Source organism: Bos javanicus, chromosome 4, assembly GCF_032452875.1.
Source record: "Bos javanicus breed banteng chromosome 4, ARS-OSU_banteng_1.0, whole genome shotgun sequence".
NCBI lineage: Eukaryota > Metazoa > Chordata > Mammalia > Artiodactyla > Bovidae > Bos > Bos javanicus.
The window spans coordinates 112047865-112066433 of record NC_083871.1 but is presented as its reverse complement, the minus strand read 5'-3'; the positions used below and the strand labels follow the sequence as shown (position 1 = coordinate 112066433).

The 18569-nt window shown below is 39.8% G+C and overlaps 1 protein-coding gene across 1 annotated transcript in view; it reads right to left on the bottom strand.

Annotated features, from left to right (window-relative positions):
- The window catches only part of CNTNAP2 (contactin associated protein 2), a 2325186-nt gene that overhangs the window by 418880 nt on the left and 1887737 nt on the right, over positions 1-18569 (bottom strand). The window lies entirely within an intron of this gene.

Sequence of the window (18569 nt, the reverse complement as noted above, 5' to 3'; positions counted from 1 at the left end):
GAAATGCCTGGCCCTCATCCTCTTTTTGTACTGCTGTGGCTGAGAGATCCTCTGACTAGGGGCTGGATGGTTGGGAGGCGCACAACAGGATCAAATCATTCCACAGATTTATCTTTTTGCATGATTTTGTGCACTGTTCAGCCTAAATGTAAATGAGAATTTTGAAACTGTATGTACAACTGATCACAGGAGAGACAACTGATTTTGGATGATGGAAGAATGAGAGAGAGAGTTCAGTAGTCAGGTGAAAGATCTACCAGTTGCATTTCTTGCTGGCAATTGAGGAGAACCAAACTTGGAAACCTGCCTCCAAAATGCTGTGCTGTTAGGAGCAGTTGCTGGCTCCTCTGACTCTCTAGAATGTCACCAAACCCATGCTCCTTCATGTGTCAGGACCCACAGAAACCCAGGAAGGAGTCAGAATTTAGCCAGTGGACCCCAATCAAGTTTATTTTCCACTGCTTTGGTTATGTCAGTATTTCCAAAATAAAGTTAACTTTTTTTTTTTTTTTTTTAAATCAAATGAGAACAAGATCATGCAGAAAAGCACTGTGGCTCTTACTGACATTGCAGCTACTGAAGATCCAGCCTCAAATAATTTGTACGCCCACCTCCTGGTGACTCAGACAGTAAAGAATATGCCTGCAATGCAGGAGACCTGGGTTCAATCCCTGGATCAGGAAGATCCCCTGGAGAAGGGAGTGGCTACCCACTCCAGCATTCTTGCCTGGAGAATTCCATGGACAGAGGAGCCTGGTGGGCTACAGTCCACGGAGTCACAAAAGAGTTGGACACGACTGAGTGACTAACACTTTCACTCCTTATATTAGACGTTCTATCAGTTAATATTATGTCAGAGAGGGAAGAAAGTCTTTGCTATTAAATTTTCATATTTAGGGTTTCTTAAGGGACAATAAATGCAAACACCCTTATCATTTGACAGTCTACTGGAACTATGTACATTCCTGTGGAATGTCAGGCTGAGATTCTCTACAAGTTCATTATCATCTAAGTAAGGGATTTGCAAGCTAAGATCTGAGAAAAATTCATCTTGTTCCTTTTTCTGGGATGGACCATAAGCTATTTAAAATTTGTTTTAAACAGTTGAAAAGAAATCCAAAGCAGAGCAATATTTTATGCCATATGAAAATTACATAAAAATCAAAGTCAGTGTCCATATGTAAAATTTTACTGAAACAAAACTTTTAATTTTTTAAAAAATTAAAAATTTTTTCTTTTTAAGTTTTCTTTACTTTTTACAAATCGTCTATGGTGTCTCCAGGTTACATCGACAGAGTTGAGTAGCTGTGATAGAGACCATGTGGCCCTCAATGCCTAAAATATTTGTCTGGCCCTTTAAGAAAATGTTGTCAGCTCTTACTCCAAATCATCAGTATCCATTTTTCCTTTGGGAACTGATTGATCAAATATCCCACTGATAATCAGGGGGGCCTAATGTGCAACTTATCCCACAGTTGAGTGTACGTTAGGGAAGGGGCATGAGACTATCTTTGAGGTGGGGGAAAAAAATTTAAGCTGACATTATTCACTCTGGTAGTGAGAAATAACTTAGAACTTATTAATAATCAATGTTTTGATTGAGGTTGCACTACGTGAGCGTCACATGTCAGGATGCTCAACATCTTTACCTGATACTTTGCATTGTCAGTTCATTTATGATGAATGAGAAAGTGACTACTTTATAACAAATCTTGTGCTAATAAAAGAGTAGTTTGGAAATATTCCAATCATTATGTAATATTATTGCCAAAATTGATATGTGCATAATTTCATAAGAATTTACATATCTATATACTTCTACAACTTGGACACATAGTTTTAAAATATATGTAATAAATTGGTAAATGTGGAGTTCCAATGAATTTTGGACTTATTTTATAATACTGAAATGGGTCATTAACCAATTACTTTGCAAATAAAACTGACTCAGAGATGATAGAAATTTACTACATTTTATCAAAACCTTTGCATTCCTGGTCAATAAAGCTGAAAAATCAACATCATGATTCATTTGGAAATATACTTTTATCTAGTTTGTTATATGCACCTTGAAGTAATATTTTTCAACTGTGAAAGCCAATAAAGTGTCAAAATTTAAAAAAAAAAAAAAAGAGAGGCAGATCTTCAAATTAGTAACTCAAGATTATATAAAATAGTATGTATTTAATCACATCACAGTTATAAAATCTATTAAAGGAAAACACTATTAATTTCTATTACTATTTTAGAAAAAATATTAATGTCAACTTTATATCATTTTTAAAAATTTTGTTTTATATTGAACATAAAATGTTAATTCACCAAACCTATGTCTTATTTTTATACTTATTTATAAACATGTATTCAAAATTTTCAAAAAATAGGAAAAGGATCAAAAATAGGAACACTGCTCTAATTCATAGAAAACAATAACAATAGGGTATCTACCACTGAGCACCTGTGTACACTATACTGTTTCTTGTAGACAACATTTAATCTGAAATCAATTCTTCCACAGAGGCATCATTATCCCCATTTAACTGAGGAGAATCAGATAATTTATCTTGACCAAGGTCACCAGCTCAATGATCATAGAGTCTGGATTCAGTTCTAAATTATCTGGATCCTAATCAAGGATTTTCCTAGGGGTGGGGGATGGAGAGGAAAAGCAAAACAGAACCAAAAAGCAACTGTGTTAATTCAAAACCCTTTTTATTTTCATTTACGGGTGAAGTGAAAATGTACTTTTAAAGATATACTTATCTATCTTGAAATGAGAAAATTATTTATAATTAGTAAATTCAAAGGTATCTGTAATGTTATATTCACAAACATCCCCGGCACCATCAACATACTTAGTAAAAGTGATCTAGAACTACCCCAGGCCCCAAACTAATCACCATCTTTAGTGGTAAATAGAAATTTACAAAAGGTTACAATTCAGCTAATACACAAATCCCCCTTAGCCTCAGGGATATGTTCCAAGACCCGCAGTGGATGGCTGGAACCATGGATAGTACTGAACCCTATATGTACTATGCTTTTTCCTGTGTTGTTCAGTTGCTAAGTCATATCTGACTTTTTGAAACTCCATGGACTGCAGCATGCCAGGCTTCCCTGTCCTACTATCTCCCGGAGTTTGCTCAAATTCATGTCCATTGAGTCGGTGATGCCATCCAACCACCCCATCCTCTACTACCCTCTTCTCCTTTTGCCTTCAATCTTTCCCAGCATCAAGGTATTTTAAAATGAGTCATCTCTTTGCATCACAAGGCCAAAGTATTGGAGCTTCAACTTCAGCATCAGTCCTTCCAGTGAATATTCAGGGTTAATTTCCTTTAAGATTGACTGGTTTGATCTCCTTGCAGTCCAAGGAACTCTCAAGAGTCTTCTCAGTTCTGTTCAGTCACTCAGTCATGTCCGACTCTTTGCAGCCCCATGGACTGCAGCACACCAGGCCTCCCTGTCCATCACCAGCTCCCAGAGCTTGCTCAAACTCACGTCCATAGTCAGCGATGCCATCCAACCATCTCATCCTCTGTCGTCCCCTTCTGTCATCCCCTTCTCCTCCTGCCCTCAATCTTTCCCAGCATCAGGGGCTTTTCTAATGAGTCAGTTCTTTGCATCAGGTGGCAAAGGACTGGAGTTTCAGCTTCAGCATCAGTCCTTCAAATGAATATTCAGGACTGATTTCCTTTAGGATTGATTGGTCTGATCTCCTTGCAGTCCAAGGGACTCTTAAGAGTCTTCTCCATCACTGCAGTTCAAAAGCATCAATTCTTTGGTGGTCAGCTTTCTTTATAGTCCACCTCTCATATCTATACGTGACTACTGGAAAAAGCATAGTTTTTAAGAGTCTTCTCCAGCATCACAATTTGAAAGCTTTTACCTAACCTACTCTATATATCTGTGATAAAGATTAATTTATGAATGAGGCACAATACGGGATTAACAACTAATGATAAAATAAGACAGTTATAACAAGATGGCATTATAAAGATGTGAATGTGACCTCTCACACACACATACAATATCTTAATAACTTTTCCATCCTAACTAAGCACTGTGGTATAACTTTTGCAGTATGAGGTGTGATAGCAAAACTACCACGCATTTCTTCTTCCTTCTTCACAATCTCATGGATAGAAGATCCATTCTTACCATAAACCTCAGCAACCTCATGATATGGTTTTCTTTCCTTATTAAATCACTGCCTTTTCACTTAACGACAGTACTTAATGGCTTCTCTTTGGCATATCTGAATTGCCGGCATTGCTACTCTTGCGCTTTGGGGTCATTATTAAGTAAAATGAAGAAAAGAAGTGCAATACCATGACAGTCCATCTGATAACCCAGAAGGCGAATAAGTGACTGTCTTAGTGGAACATGCTGGACAAAGGGTTGATTCCCTTTCTAAGTGGATGCAGAAGGATGTCATCAGATTTCATCACACTGCTCAAAACAGTGCAATTTAAAACAACTGAATTGTTGATTTCTGAAATCTTCACTTAATACTTTCAGATCATATTGTCTGAGGTTAACTGAAACCTCATAAAGCAAAACCTTGGATGAGGGACTACTGTAGCGATAACCCTCAGATACTCCTTAAACCAAGAAAATAGGACAGAATAATCAACTGAGAAGAAAAAAAAAAATATATATATATATAAAAAGTTACCTTCTCAATCATTTTTGATAAGGGATATAAATAGGGCTCCAGAGATTTTAAAGTCACAAACAGCTGTGTTTCAAACTCACAAAACAGTCGACTCCACTGGAAACAAATTGGTTGTAGAAACAAATTCACAGGTGGCAATAAAATGGCTTGACTAGCACCAAGCGTCTGGTGTGATCCTGCAGCATAACCCACTTTCAGAAACTGACGTGTGAGTGGATAGAAAATAAACTGAGACCTCAAGAGGCTCCCTTCCAAACACCTATAAGACTTCTATCTTAGCACCAGCGTGAAAATTATTTAGCAAGCAAAACAAGACTTCATTGAAAGTTATGATCTTTAACGATCGAGGTCAATCTAATTTAGAGAGATATTCAGTAACTATTTATCATGTTAGCATAATCTAATTACATCTGTTGCACTAAAAAAATTCTATCATGCATTTCCAATAGGCCCTGAACTCAGACTCTTCTGTAGTCTTTTTATTAGTGTTGTTATTAAAAGAAAACTTGATTCTACAGAATTTTCTTCTCTAACTTGGCATGATGGTTCTTTTACTTCATTTTCCTGAGGAATTCTGTCTTACTCTGCTGCTCTTTCCTTGCCTTCTTTTCTTTTCCTGCTGAGAAAGCAAACAAGCCCATAGGCAGATTGGTCTTGCCCTCAGCTCAGTAAAAACACAAAAACAAAAAACCCCGAAGGAAAATAAACAGTCTAAGCTTCTGCAATTATAAGCTTGCTTTTCTACTAGGTGTTATAAAAGTTACTACACTATGAGTGTGTTCCATAATTCTAGCAGAGAAGAATTTCTCCTGCTTTATGAAGTTTTAGAAGTACTTGGTTACTTAAAACAAACACATAGAATTACAGTCAGTGAACTTTCACGTATTCCCATCACAGAATCACCTAAGGTAGAAATTTCTGGAAGAATCCAGGAAGCCAAAGATTTAGCTACAGAGGATGTCACAAAAAGAGACATAGAAATGGGGAATAAGCACATGAGAAGATACTTTATATTATTAGTTCAGTTCAGTTCAGTCACTCAGTCGTGTCCAACTCTTTGCCACCCCATAATCACAGCACACCAGGCCTCCCTGTCCATCACCAACTCCCGGAGTTCACTCAGACTTATGTTCATCGAAGTCGGTGATGCCATCCAGCCATCTCATCCTCTGTCATCCCCTTATCCTCCTGCCCCTGATCCCTCCTAGCATCAGGGTCTTTTCAAATGAGTCAACTCTTCTCATGAGGTGGCCAAAGTACTGGAGTTTCAGCTTTAGCATCATTCCTTCCAAAGAAATCCCAGGGCTGATCTCCTTCAGAATGGACTGGTTGGATCTTCTTGTAGTCCAAGGGACTTTCAAGAGTCTTCTCCAACACCACAGTTCAAAAGCATCAGTTCTTCGGTGCTCAGCTTTCTTCACAGTCCAACTCTCACATCCATACATGACCACAGGAAAAACCATAGCCTTGACTAGACGGACCTTTGTTGGCAAAGTAATGTCTCTGCTTTTTAACATGCTATCTAGGTTGGTCATAACTTTCCTTCCAAGGAGTAAGCGTCTTTTAATTTCATGGCTGCAGTCACCATCTGCAGTGATTTTTGGAGCCCAGAAAAATAAAGTCTGACACTGTTTCCACTGTTTCCCCATCTATTTGCCATGAAGTGATGGGACCAGATGCCATGATCTTCGTTTTCTGAATGTTGAGCTTTAAGCCAACTTTTTCACTCTCCTCTTTCACTTTCATCAAGAGGCTTTTTAGTTCCTCTTCACTTTCTGCCATAAGGGTGGTGTCATCTGCATATCTGAGGTTACTGATATTTCTCCAGGCAATCTTGATTCCAGCTTGTGCTTCTTCCAGCCCAGCATTTCTCACGATGTACTCTGCATAGAAGTTAAATAAGCAGGGTGACAATATACAGCTTTGATGTACTCCTTTTCCTATTTGGAACCAGTCTGTTGTTCCATGTCCAGTTCTAACTGTTGCTTCCTGACCTGCATATAGGTTTCTCCAGAGGCAGGTCAGGTGGTCTGGTCCAAGGTAAGGAGCAGCAGCTGTGCTTTGCTGGAGCAGCCGTGAAGAGATATCCCACCACCAAGGTAAGAGAAACCCAAGTAAGACGGTAGGTGTTGCAAGAGGGCATCAGAGGGCAGACACACTGAAACCATAATCACAGAAAACTAGCCAATCTGATCACACGGACCACAGCCTTGTCTAATTCAATGAAACTAAGCCATGCCGTGTGGGACCACCCAAGACACAATAAAGTCGAACTTTAAAAATACTTCTAATGGTGTCCTCAGTCTCCATTGACTATTGCGCTTTCCTCGATGGACGTAAGGTAGTATTTTCTACAAAGCAATTAAAACGACCATCACAATTAGATCTTTAGAATCCCAGAATATGTCCCCTATGAAATGAAAGTAATTACAAATTCAATTACTCCTTTTCAGTGGGAATAGCTTAGGCCTTTTGTAAATGCATGACAATTATCTGTTTAGTTTAGAATCTCTTAAAAAGCCTTTGTAACCATTTCAGGATTCTATGCAAATTGTTCTTTTTTGATTTTCCTTCTGGAATGCAAGTTCCCTGAGGCCAGATATATTGTCTCCTGCAACTTTATAAACCAAATACTAGTGTAGCTAGAAGTGGCTCATTCCGCATGTTTCATGACTGAACAAATACATGAATAAACATAGAAGTCAACTAGGCACAGTCCTACAATAGTCTTCAGTATGTGCTGACTATCAACGCTAAGAAATGAGAAAGAGATCTTTCTTATAATTGGAGTTCCTTGAAAGCTCTTGTAACACTTTCATTATTTCTTTTCTGTAATTGAAGTTTTATTTTTTCTTTAGAAAGTAGTATTCAATTAGACGTTTCATATATAATTAATACAGCGGAAATAATGAAATCTTAAAGATAGGAGTCTGATGGAGAGTCTATGTAAAAGTAAGTTACTAAATTTATCTGGGCCATTGTTTCTTTACATAGGTAAGTTATATATATTTTGGTTTTGAAGAGTATCAGAATAAGCAGCTCTAAAATATGCCTCTTTGGCATGTAGAGTATTTTGAGCTAAAGGCCACTGAGATCAGTAGACTCAAGAAAAACTCCAAACACAGGGCACAAGTTTTCTTTTTGTAAAGGAAAATTTCATTTGTAGAGAAGCCTCTCTCCTGCACCTGGAATAAAAGGGCTCTTAATGGCTTTTTTCAGTGAAGAAGATACTGACTTAAACCTGCGTAACGAATCTCACTAAACAACTCTCGTTTACCATGCTTCCCCTGGTCACTTTCTCATAACTTGCCTCCCCCACCCAGAAGCCCGGAACCCCTTGTCTTTTGGCTTAAGATGGTGTATGAGCCCAGGTTCTAACCACTGCTTGGGGTCTTCATCACTGGGTGCTTGCATAGGTACATGAACGATGTACATGTTAGTAAACATGTTCTGTCTGCCCTTCTCTTGCTAGTTTTGAAGAGCTGAAGATGGGTGGAGGAAAATATAGTTTTGCCTTCCCTGTAGTTCTTATTCTACTTGTGTTTGTTAATTTTGTTATTATAGAAAACAAATAGTAATCATCTGAATAAATGTGGCTTAAAACATAAATGCATGGCCTGTTTTTCAATGGCGTGGGGTTACTGGTAGCTCTTTGAGGAGAGGGCTTTGTGGTTTTAGTTTCCCCAGAAACTATTAGTACAGTGTCCAACATATAGTTTGGGAGACTAATTATCACCCTGATGTTTCAGATGAGGTAACAGATTTGGAATAAACCTATGCCTGGTCTAAAGTATTCAACTAATGAGTGGTTGAACTAGGAAAAGAAGACCAATCTTCACCACTGTAGAATTTAAGAAAATGTATGTTTCCATTTCTCAAATTCTACTACAATAATTTCCATTTTGTTCTTATGAATTATATGAAAATCTATTAGTTTATCAGAGGAAAATTGTTTCACTGATTTGAAGACTCGTTTGTAAACTATTACAGTTTACTTTGTCTTTTTTACACTCTTCTTTTCCCTAAGCAAGGGCTCCTCGAGTGTATGTGTCTATTTTTAAGAAGTGTGGTGAATGACCACTTTTGGTTGTATTTTTATCTTTCAGCTGTTATTTATTTATGGTATATTTGTTTGTGGCAGTGCTGGGTCTTTGTTGCTGTGCGATTTTTCCTCTGGTTGCAGCGGGCGGGGATGTCTCTCTAGCCGTGGTGCCTGGGTTTGTCACTGTGGTGGCTCCCCTTGTGGAGCACAGGCTCCAGGCTCAGGGGGTTCAGCAGTTGCAACATGTGGGCTCAGAAGTTGTGGCACACAGGCTTAGTTGCTCTGAGACATATGGCATCTTCCTGGATCAGGGATCGAACCCATGTCCCCAGCGTTGGCAGTAGATTCTTTACCACTGAGTCACAAGGGAAGCCCTCCTTGTGTTTCTGTAAACTGTGCCTCATATATTGTATGACTGGTAAGGATGGGGTACTTGATGTGTGGCATCCTTGATATGTCCATGTATTTTCATTTCCAGCAATTAATGGCCAACCCTTGGCATCTCAGAAGTACTCAATGGGAAAATCTTCACTATTACTGGCTCTGTATATCTTTAAAAATTAAGGGAGAAGGAAATGGCAACCCATTCCAATATTCTTGCCTGGAGAATCCCAGGGACAGAGGAGCCTAGTGGGCTGCCATCTATGGGGTTGCACAGAGTCGGACACGACTGAAGCGACTTAGCAGCAGCAGCAGTAGCAACATGTGAAATAGATCTCCAGTCCAGGCGCTATGCATGGGATAGGGTGCTCAGGGCTGGTACACTGGGATGACCCTGAGGGATGGGATGTGGAGGGAGGTGGGAGGGGGTTTCGGATGGGGGACACATGTACACCCATGGCTGAATCATGTGAATATATGGCAAAAACCACTACAATATTGTAAAATAATTAGCCTCCAATTAACATAAATAAATAAATTTTTAAAAAATTAAAAAAAATTAAGGGTGAATATTCTGGGCTCTTTCAGGGTTCCTAGAGATTTGCTTCTAACCGACAGACAAATGCAGACAAATCCGATCACTTCTGACTCCCCTCTGCTTTGGCATGGCTCCTCTTCAGTCTTCTTCGTGGCTCAATGGCCTTTCCTCTCAAGGTAGCTTGTGGCTGGCTTCCCCCTACAGGTTCCACATTTAGGACCTGCATTCTTGTCTCACTGAACTCTGAAAGGGGGTGTGGACTACAGGCTGACGTCGTTTCACCTTGAAGTGAGTCAGGGAGACTTCAGGCTGCTGTGAGTCAGTCCTGTACTCTCTAGCTCCAGCAGTCATGGATTGAGCTCTCTGATTCATTCTGTGAAGCTGCCCTTTTCCTCTCCCATAATGGTGGGGTGGTTGGAGGTAGATAGAATATGCTAACAACTCCGCAAACAAATCTTTCCCATTGGTCTCTTCTCCAGGAATTTTTAGGCTTCTTGTATGTCACTTGAGGTAGATAATTGACTCAGAGCTCTACTTTGCTTTAGAATGTGGGGGTACTTGATCACTTAGTCAAGTTCACAGCCTTGGAGCCAGTACTGAAACTCCAAGACAACAGAAGTAACCTAATTTATGACTGCTTCCCTGAACATGAAAAAAATCCTAAACCTAGTCAATTTCTATAACATCGTATTTTCATATGATTTATTCTCTGTGTAAAGTATTCCTTCACTGTTCCCACAGATATTCACAATCATGAAAGACAACAATCAAACTCTCCACCCCCTAAGTTTTTTCCTAAGCAGATTACTTGCAAGAGTATTGGTTCTGATGAATTTGGCCTCAGAAGAAAGTTTAATACACTCTGAATTTTTGTTTTGTGGATCTGATCACTCTAAAAGGTAGCTTTTTTTTTTTTCAATGATAGAAGGAATCGCTCTTCTTTGAGCTAAGGATGACTGCTTTTTCTTTCCATCACCATTTCTTCAGCCCCCTTCATGTAACACAAATCCATAAAAATGACTCTCGTATTTCTTTTCTCCACAGACATCACATCATCTTTGACATATTTTGTCATCCCAGTTCATCTCAGCAGGGCATTTTGCTCCCCTAGTGCACAAAAAAGACTTGTTTGAAGGTAGAAGTGGTTTCCTTTATTCATTTCTGAAATCTGTAGGGCCCTTAAGGTGATCAATATTTGTTTTTATGTTATCAATATCTTGAAGATGGTGTGAAGTGTAAACATGTGAAAAAGGCCTCAGCTATAGTAAGTAAAAGCACTTACTTTTTAGGATGAGATGGTCCAAATAAAAACAAAGTTCTGAAACATCTCTCGGTACCTGGACTAATGAGAAGCAGAAGGGACCCATGGAAAGAGGCTTAAGACAGCTGTCAGTGAGAAGGATAACCCAAGGAAATGAAAAATAAATGATCTGAAATTTGGGAGAGAGAAAGACAAAATAATGATGAGTAATGTAAGCCTGAAGAGATCTTCAAGGAGAAAAATTCAATTATATTAAATGTTGCAAAGATATCTAGTATATAAAAAATTATTCCTGTTGTTCAGTCGCTGTCACATCCAACTCTTAGTGACCCCATGGACTGCAGCACACCAGGCTTCACTGTCTTTCACCATCTCCTGGAGCTTGCTCAAACTCATGTCCATTAGGTCCGTGATGCCATCTAACCATCTCTTCCTTTGTCATCCCCTTCTCCTCTTGCCTTCTATCTTTCCCAGCATCAGGGTCTTTACTAATGAGTCAGCTCTTCATATCAGGTGACCAAAGTATTGGAGCTTCAACTTCAGCATCAGTCCTTCCAATAAATATTCAGGGTTGATTTCCTTTAGAATTGACTGGTTTGATCTCCTTGCAGTCCAGGGGACTCTCAAGAGTCTTCTCCAACACCACAGTTCAAAAGCATCTATTCTTTGGTGTTCAGCCTTCTTTATGGTCCAATTCTCACATCCATACATGACTATTGGAAAAAACCATAGCTTTGACTATATGGACCTTTGTCAGCAAAGTAATGTCTCTGCTTTTTAATACACTGTCTAGATTTGTCATAGCTTTTCTTACAAGAAGTAAGTGTCCTTTAATTTCATGGCTGCAGTCATCATCTGCAGTAATTTTGGAGAAATTAGGTATATCAATTTGGTGATCATTGGTAGACATATCTCAAAGATTTTATTTAGAGCAATGAAGAAAATTTTCAGTGGCTGGTAATCAAATGGGAAATGAAAGGGCAGAGGCCAGCCTTAAACCCCTGTTCTGAAGTTGCAATGAGAAATGGAAGAAGCAATAGGATAGAAGCTGGGGAGTTTGCAACATTAGGAGATTTTGTTTATACACCGGGCACTGGATTAATTAGGTTTTATAACATATGTCTGTAATCAATTTGCCAACATTATTTTACAAGCTTTTGGAAGCAAAACTCACGACTGGCCTGTGTATACAAGCAGTGTATAGATGGCATAAAACTGTCAGCGAATGACCTGAAGTGGCACATAATTAGGACATTCTGACCATTGCTGGGTAACACTAATAACAAGAGCAGATTCCTCTTGCTTCTCATCCAGGGAACAAATAGCACCTGATTGCTTTCTTCAAATAAAAACTAATCAAGTGAGGAATCCCTGACCTTTCTGAAATATGATAGCCAACATATTTTTGGAAAAGATCCTTGGGCCTGCATCTTGGAGGAAAGGACTGAAAGAAGAACTAACTAGATAATTTCACAGTGAGGTAGGTGTTTTCTGGTTAACTCTAGCCATTTGGAGCTTTGAAGTTTATTATATTTGGACAAAGACAGAAATTCAGTAACCTACTCAGGGACATTCTAAAAGTTCAGGTAATTAGATTTTAATAAACAAGGCCATCTCTTTGGCAACCTAACTTTGGAATTTAGAGGTTGGATCATTTATGATGCAGTCCAACTTGTACAAATTAAAAGGCATATAAATCGTCCCCTCAGAAGAAAGGCAATAAAAATCCATCACTGTTAACTGAGGGATAACAAATACTGGCAAAGGAAAGAGTGAGTGGCCTAAACTTGTAGGGCCATGCAAGTCGTGAACAAGGCAAAACTCAATTTAGTGGCAGTTTTATGGAGAGAATAAAGCATATGAGTGTCTTGTTTGTGTAGATTTATTTTGCTCTAATGAGAAACCAGGAAGGGAAATTGTCACATTCTTCTAATAGGCAGAGTATCCAGTTTGCAACTAACTTGAAAATGGGAAAGAAAAATGATGCAAGCAAATCTGGGCAGGATTAGCTGTCTCATTTCCTTGACGTGCGCATGATTTTGATGACTAACCTTTTGTTGTTCCTCAGTTGCTCAGTCGTGTCCAATTCTTTGCAACCCCATGGACTGCAGCACACCAGGCTTCCCTGTCCTTCACCATCTCCTGGAGCTTGCTCAAACTTATGTCTATTGAGTCAGTGATGCCGTCCAACTATCTCATCCTCTGTCATCCCCTTCTCCTCCTGCCTTCTTTCCCAGAATCAGAGTCTTTTCCAATGAGTCAGTTCTTTGCATCAGGTGGCCAAAGTATTGGAGCTTCAGCTTCAGCATCAGTCCTCCCAATGAAAATTCAAGGTTGATTTCCTTTAGGGCTGACTGGTTTGCTCTCCTTGCAGTCCAAAACACTCTCAAGAGACTTCTCCAACACCACAGTTCAAAAACATCATTTCTTCAGTGCTCAGCCTTCTTTATGGTCCAACTCTCACATTCGTCCATGACTACTGGAAAAACCATAGCTTTGACTATATGGACCTTTGTCAGCAGAGTAATGTCTCTGCTTCTTAATATGCTGTCTGGGTTGGTTATAGCTTTTCTTCCAAGGAACAAGTGTTTTTTAATGTCATGGCTGCAGTCACCGTCCATAGTGATTTTGGAGCCCAAGAAAATAAAGAGCAAATCGCTTTTCTTTTTCAAATAAAGGGCAGAGGGACTGAGAACCCATAGGGAATTTGACTTTGAAGGCCAGTGGGATTTGATTCCATAACTTCCACAGAACTGGGGAATCAGAGACTCTTGGAGGACACAAACTAAACTTTGTACACACCAGGACCCAGGAGAAAGGAGCAGTGACCCCGCAAGAGACGGAGCCAGGCTTGCCTTGAGTGTCAGGAGTCTCCGCTGGAGGTGTGGGTGGCCTGCCGCAGGGTCACAGACACTGACCGCAGCAGTCCTGGGAGGCATGGCGGGCTGACATAAGTCCTTCTGGAGGAGGTCACCATTACCCCTACCATAGTTTGGCCTCAGGCCAAACTACAGGGAGGAACACAGCCCCACCCCATCAGCAGAAAATTGGATTAAAGATTTACTGAGCATGGCCTTGCCCACCAGAGCAAGACCCAGTTTTCCCCACAGCCAGTCCCTCCCATCAGGAAGCTTCCACAAGTCTCCCAACCTCATCCATCAGAGGGCAGATGGAATGGAAACCACAATCACAGAAAACTAACCAAACTGATCACATGGACCACAGCCTTGTATAACTCAGTGAAACAATGAGCCATGCCTTTGTCAACTACAAACTGGCACTTGCCAAGAGCATTGCCAATGACTGAACAACAAGGGCATTTGCCATTTGCCTCTGTGGAGATAGAACTACTGACCTTCAACACCCCCTGAGGGAGTTCAGGGTGGGATGAGGCCCTTTGTGTTCCAGGGAATCTAGTGGGACAGGTCTTTAGATAGTTGGATGTTTCTAGGAACAGATGATCTCCAGAAAAGCACTAAATCCCTTCATGGTGACATCAGATCCTTGTGACTAGCAGAAAACCATTTGTAAAATAAGGGCTTAATGGTATTGAACTCTGCCTTCACCAAAACCTTACATATTGAACTTCCTCCCACTGCCTCTCTGCAGCAGTCTCTCCGAGCTCTCTGAGGTGCTGCCTCCCAAGCTGCAGTCCTCATTTTGCCCCAAATAAAACTTAACTCTCAGCTCTCAAGTTGTGTATCTTTTTAGTCGACACCCTGTAGGGTCACCCAAGACAGATGGGTCATGGTGCCGAGTTCTGACAAAACATGGTCCATTGGAGAAGGGAATGGCAAGTCACTTCAGCATTCTGGCCTTGAGAACCCCATGAACAATATGAAAGGGCAAAAAGATAAGACACTTAAAGACGAACTCCACAGGTCAGTAGGTGCCCAATATGCTACTGGAGAAGAGTGGAGGAATAGCTCCAGAAGGAATGAAAAGGCTGAGCCAAAGTGGAAGCAACGCCTGGCTGTGGATGTGTCTGCTGGTGAAAGTAAAGTCTGATGTAAAGAACAGTATTGCATAGCAACCTGGGATGTTAGGTCCACAAATCAAGGTGAATTGGAAGTGGTGAACAGGAGATGGCAAGAGTGAACATCAGTGTTTTAGGAATCAGCGAACTAAAATGGATGGGAATGGGTGGATTTAACTCAGATGACCATTAATCTACTACTGCGGGCAAGAATTCCTTAGAAGAAATGCAGCAGCCCTCATGGTCAACAAAAAAGTCCGAAATGCAGTAGTTGGGTGCAGTCTCAAAAATGACAGAATGACCTCGTTTTGTTTCCAAGACAAAGCATTCAGTATCACAGTAATTGAAGTCTGTGCTCCAACCACCAATGTTGAAGAAATTGAAATTGAACAGTTCTATAAAGACCTGCAAGATCTTTTAGATCTAACACCAAAAGATGTCCTTTTCATTATAGGGAACTGGAAGGCAAAAATAGGAAGTCAAGAGAGTCTAACCTTACTCAGAGTTTATGGCAGTCTGCTTGATCTGCCATAACAAGCCATCCTGGATTGGGTGACATTTTTTATTTCCTCACAGTCCTGGAGGCTGGAAGTCCATGTTCAAAGTGCCAGAAGTGTTGTCTGCTGAGGCCTTTTCCCTTGTCTTGCAGACAGTCTTCTTCTCACTATGTCCCTACATGGCCCTTCCTCTGTTAAGCACAGAGAAAGTGAGCTGGCTCTGGGAGCCTTCCCTCTTCTCATAAGGATGCTCATTCTATTACACTAGGGGGGCTCCATAAATTATGAGCCCACTTAACCTTCATCACCTTCTTAATGGCCTTATCTCCAACTACAGTCTTATTGGGGGTTAGGACATTAACATATGAACTTTGAAAAGAGGTGTCATAATTCACAGTTACGTCTGTACAGTTGGATACAACTTGTCTTATTGAGTTTTGGAAACATTAATTCTGAGAGATGATTATGTGTTTTCCAGAAAGAAAAAAGATTTGGTCTCCCAAGTGTGGGAAATGCTGTATCTGCTCTATATTTCACTCTTGATATTCCCTACATTGAGTAAAACCTATTTAACTTTGTTTAACCCAGAATCCTGGAAAAGGGACTTTTTCCTCAGCACACATACCAGTATCCTGAGAAACAACGTTCTGTCTTGTACTAGTTTGTGAGGCATGGTTTTTGACATTCTGTGGCTTCTCAAATACAGCTTAAACAGCAAATCATTTACAGAGCTTAAGAGATAAGATCAAAAAACAGAAAAGTAGAGAGCGCTAGAGGTACTTAACAACCTAATTGTAGATGCTTTGTTCGCCCCTGTGAGTACCTGTTCCCACCATACAAAGATAGTGTGTCTTAATCAATTAGTATAGAACAACTCTTGGGCTTCTGCAATAAAGCCCATTAAGTTAGTATTCCTTCTATGGGGAAAAAATGAGAAGTTACTCAACCCAGATGTCCATCAATAGAGGAAAGATAAATGAATTGTGATACTTGGAAAAAAGCACAGTGATGAAATAAAATGAACCATAGCTACACACAAAAAACATCATCAATATAAAAAAAAAATCACTGACAGGAAAAGTCAAACATAAAAGAGTTATGGTGGCCAAGAACAGACAAAATAACCCAGGACAACAGAAGTCAGAATAATAGCTACCCTTTTGGAGACTGTTGAGGAGGGGGCTAAGAAGCTGACCATGTTCTAAATCTCGATTTGGGAAATGATTTCAAGAGTGCATGAAATGATTGAGCTGTATATTTAATATTCGTACACTTCACTCTACAAAAATTATAGTTCAACAGGGAAAAGCATCATGGTTCATTATTGCTTTCTGGGACAAGGTTGCAATTCCTAGTCCTGGTCCCTTTGTGATATGAACCTAAGTTACCCTTCCAGTATTCCATGTACTCTGGGGGGTCCGGACATATAGCACATACTGTAGCATCCACTCCCTGCTTCCAGGACATCTGAACCGTTTATTACTCAATGTTGCTGTTGACTTTTACACTTTCCTCTGTTTGCACAGGTTGTTCCCTTTTCTGAAACATCCTTCCTTTTCTTCCTGCCGTGGTGATTCCATTCATTTTTGACCAGTTTGTCATCTCTTCTGTGAAAACTTCCCTGATGTCTCCAAAATGAATTCTTGCTCTTCATCTGGCAACCCATAGCAATCTATCCACACTGACAATGTAGTTACAGTTGACGTAGATTAGGAATTTTCTGAGACTTACCTGCTTTCAAATATGTATCTCTTTGTCTCCATAGTACATTGCTACTATTTTCTCCCTTTTAGATTGGAGCATGTGGTCAACAAAAATGTCATTCTAATGATACAGTAAGTTTTAGAATTCTCTGTCCTCCTTATCCAGTTATGATCTTCTTTCACTGAAAAAAGATTATAGCTTACTCATTTTTGTGTCCATGGGACTTGACTTTGATATTGAAGCGACAATCATCTCTGTATTATAAGTAAATTTCACCTTTCTACAGACAATTTGCATTGTGACATTTTGCACAATGGACTGCATATTTCACTGTCACATTTTTGTTGACATAATTAAATGATCAGAAGGCAAGACTTTTGATTACGTCATTTATAGTATCCATCTTTTTCATGGACAGGAAGGGATTCTTTTTAAAAAATGGGGGACGGTGTCAAATCGTGCTCAATTTTTAGGTCCTCCTTCCACACTGGGTGGCTTATCTAATCTAAGTCTCAACTGTTCAAAATTTTTCCTGGTGAAAGTCAAATGAGTTAACTGACTGTAAATTACTTAGCACTATACACAAAGTAAGCACTATTACTTTTTTTGAAATAGTGCTTTTTTGTGCTTACAAAGTAAGCACAAATTACTTAGCACTATGCACTTAGCACTTAGCACAAAGTAAGCATGCGAAGAGTTGACTCATTGGAAAAGACTCTGATGCTGGGAGGGATTGGGGGCAAGAGGAGAAGGGGACGACAGAGGATGAGGTGACTGGATGGATGGCATCACTGACTCGATGGACATGAGACTGAGTGAACTCCGGGAGTTGGTGATGGACAGGGAGGCCTGGCGTGCTGTGATTCATGGGGTCGCAAAGAGTCGGACATGACTGAGTGACTGATCTGATCTGATCTGAAGCATACAATCAACATTTAGTTCAGTTCAGTTCAGTTGCTCAGTTGTGTCCGACTCTTTGCGATCAACATTAGTTTAGGCCATATGAAATTGCCAATATTCAATTGTGTTTCACATAAAAAATGACAGTTTCATATGATATAATGTAAAGTAATATTAAAACCATCATTATCACTTGCCTTTATAATGCTGCCCATCAAAAGACTCATAGTTCCCTTTAAATATTTAGCATGATTGGCACACAAACTCAGCACATGTATAAAGTAGACTAGTTTTGCTGTAACTCACACTTTCCCTCCTGGGTAGTAAAGGATGTCCTGCTACAGACAGAAAGGGAATGAAACAGTCTCCGACTCTTGCTCTGAGAAGAGTTACCTCCTGTACAATTTCATCAGCTTCAAACTTAATGCCCAGAGCACATAAACTAACATCCTCACTCAAGTGCACACATTCTAATTAGATCTAAATATAAACTTCTTTAAACACTGTTTCTACAAGCTGACTTGAAAAAGGACTCATGAACGTACTTATTATAACTTTCAGACAGCATTTGTCCCTTATTCATTTAACAAAT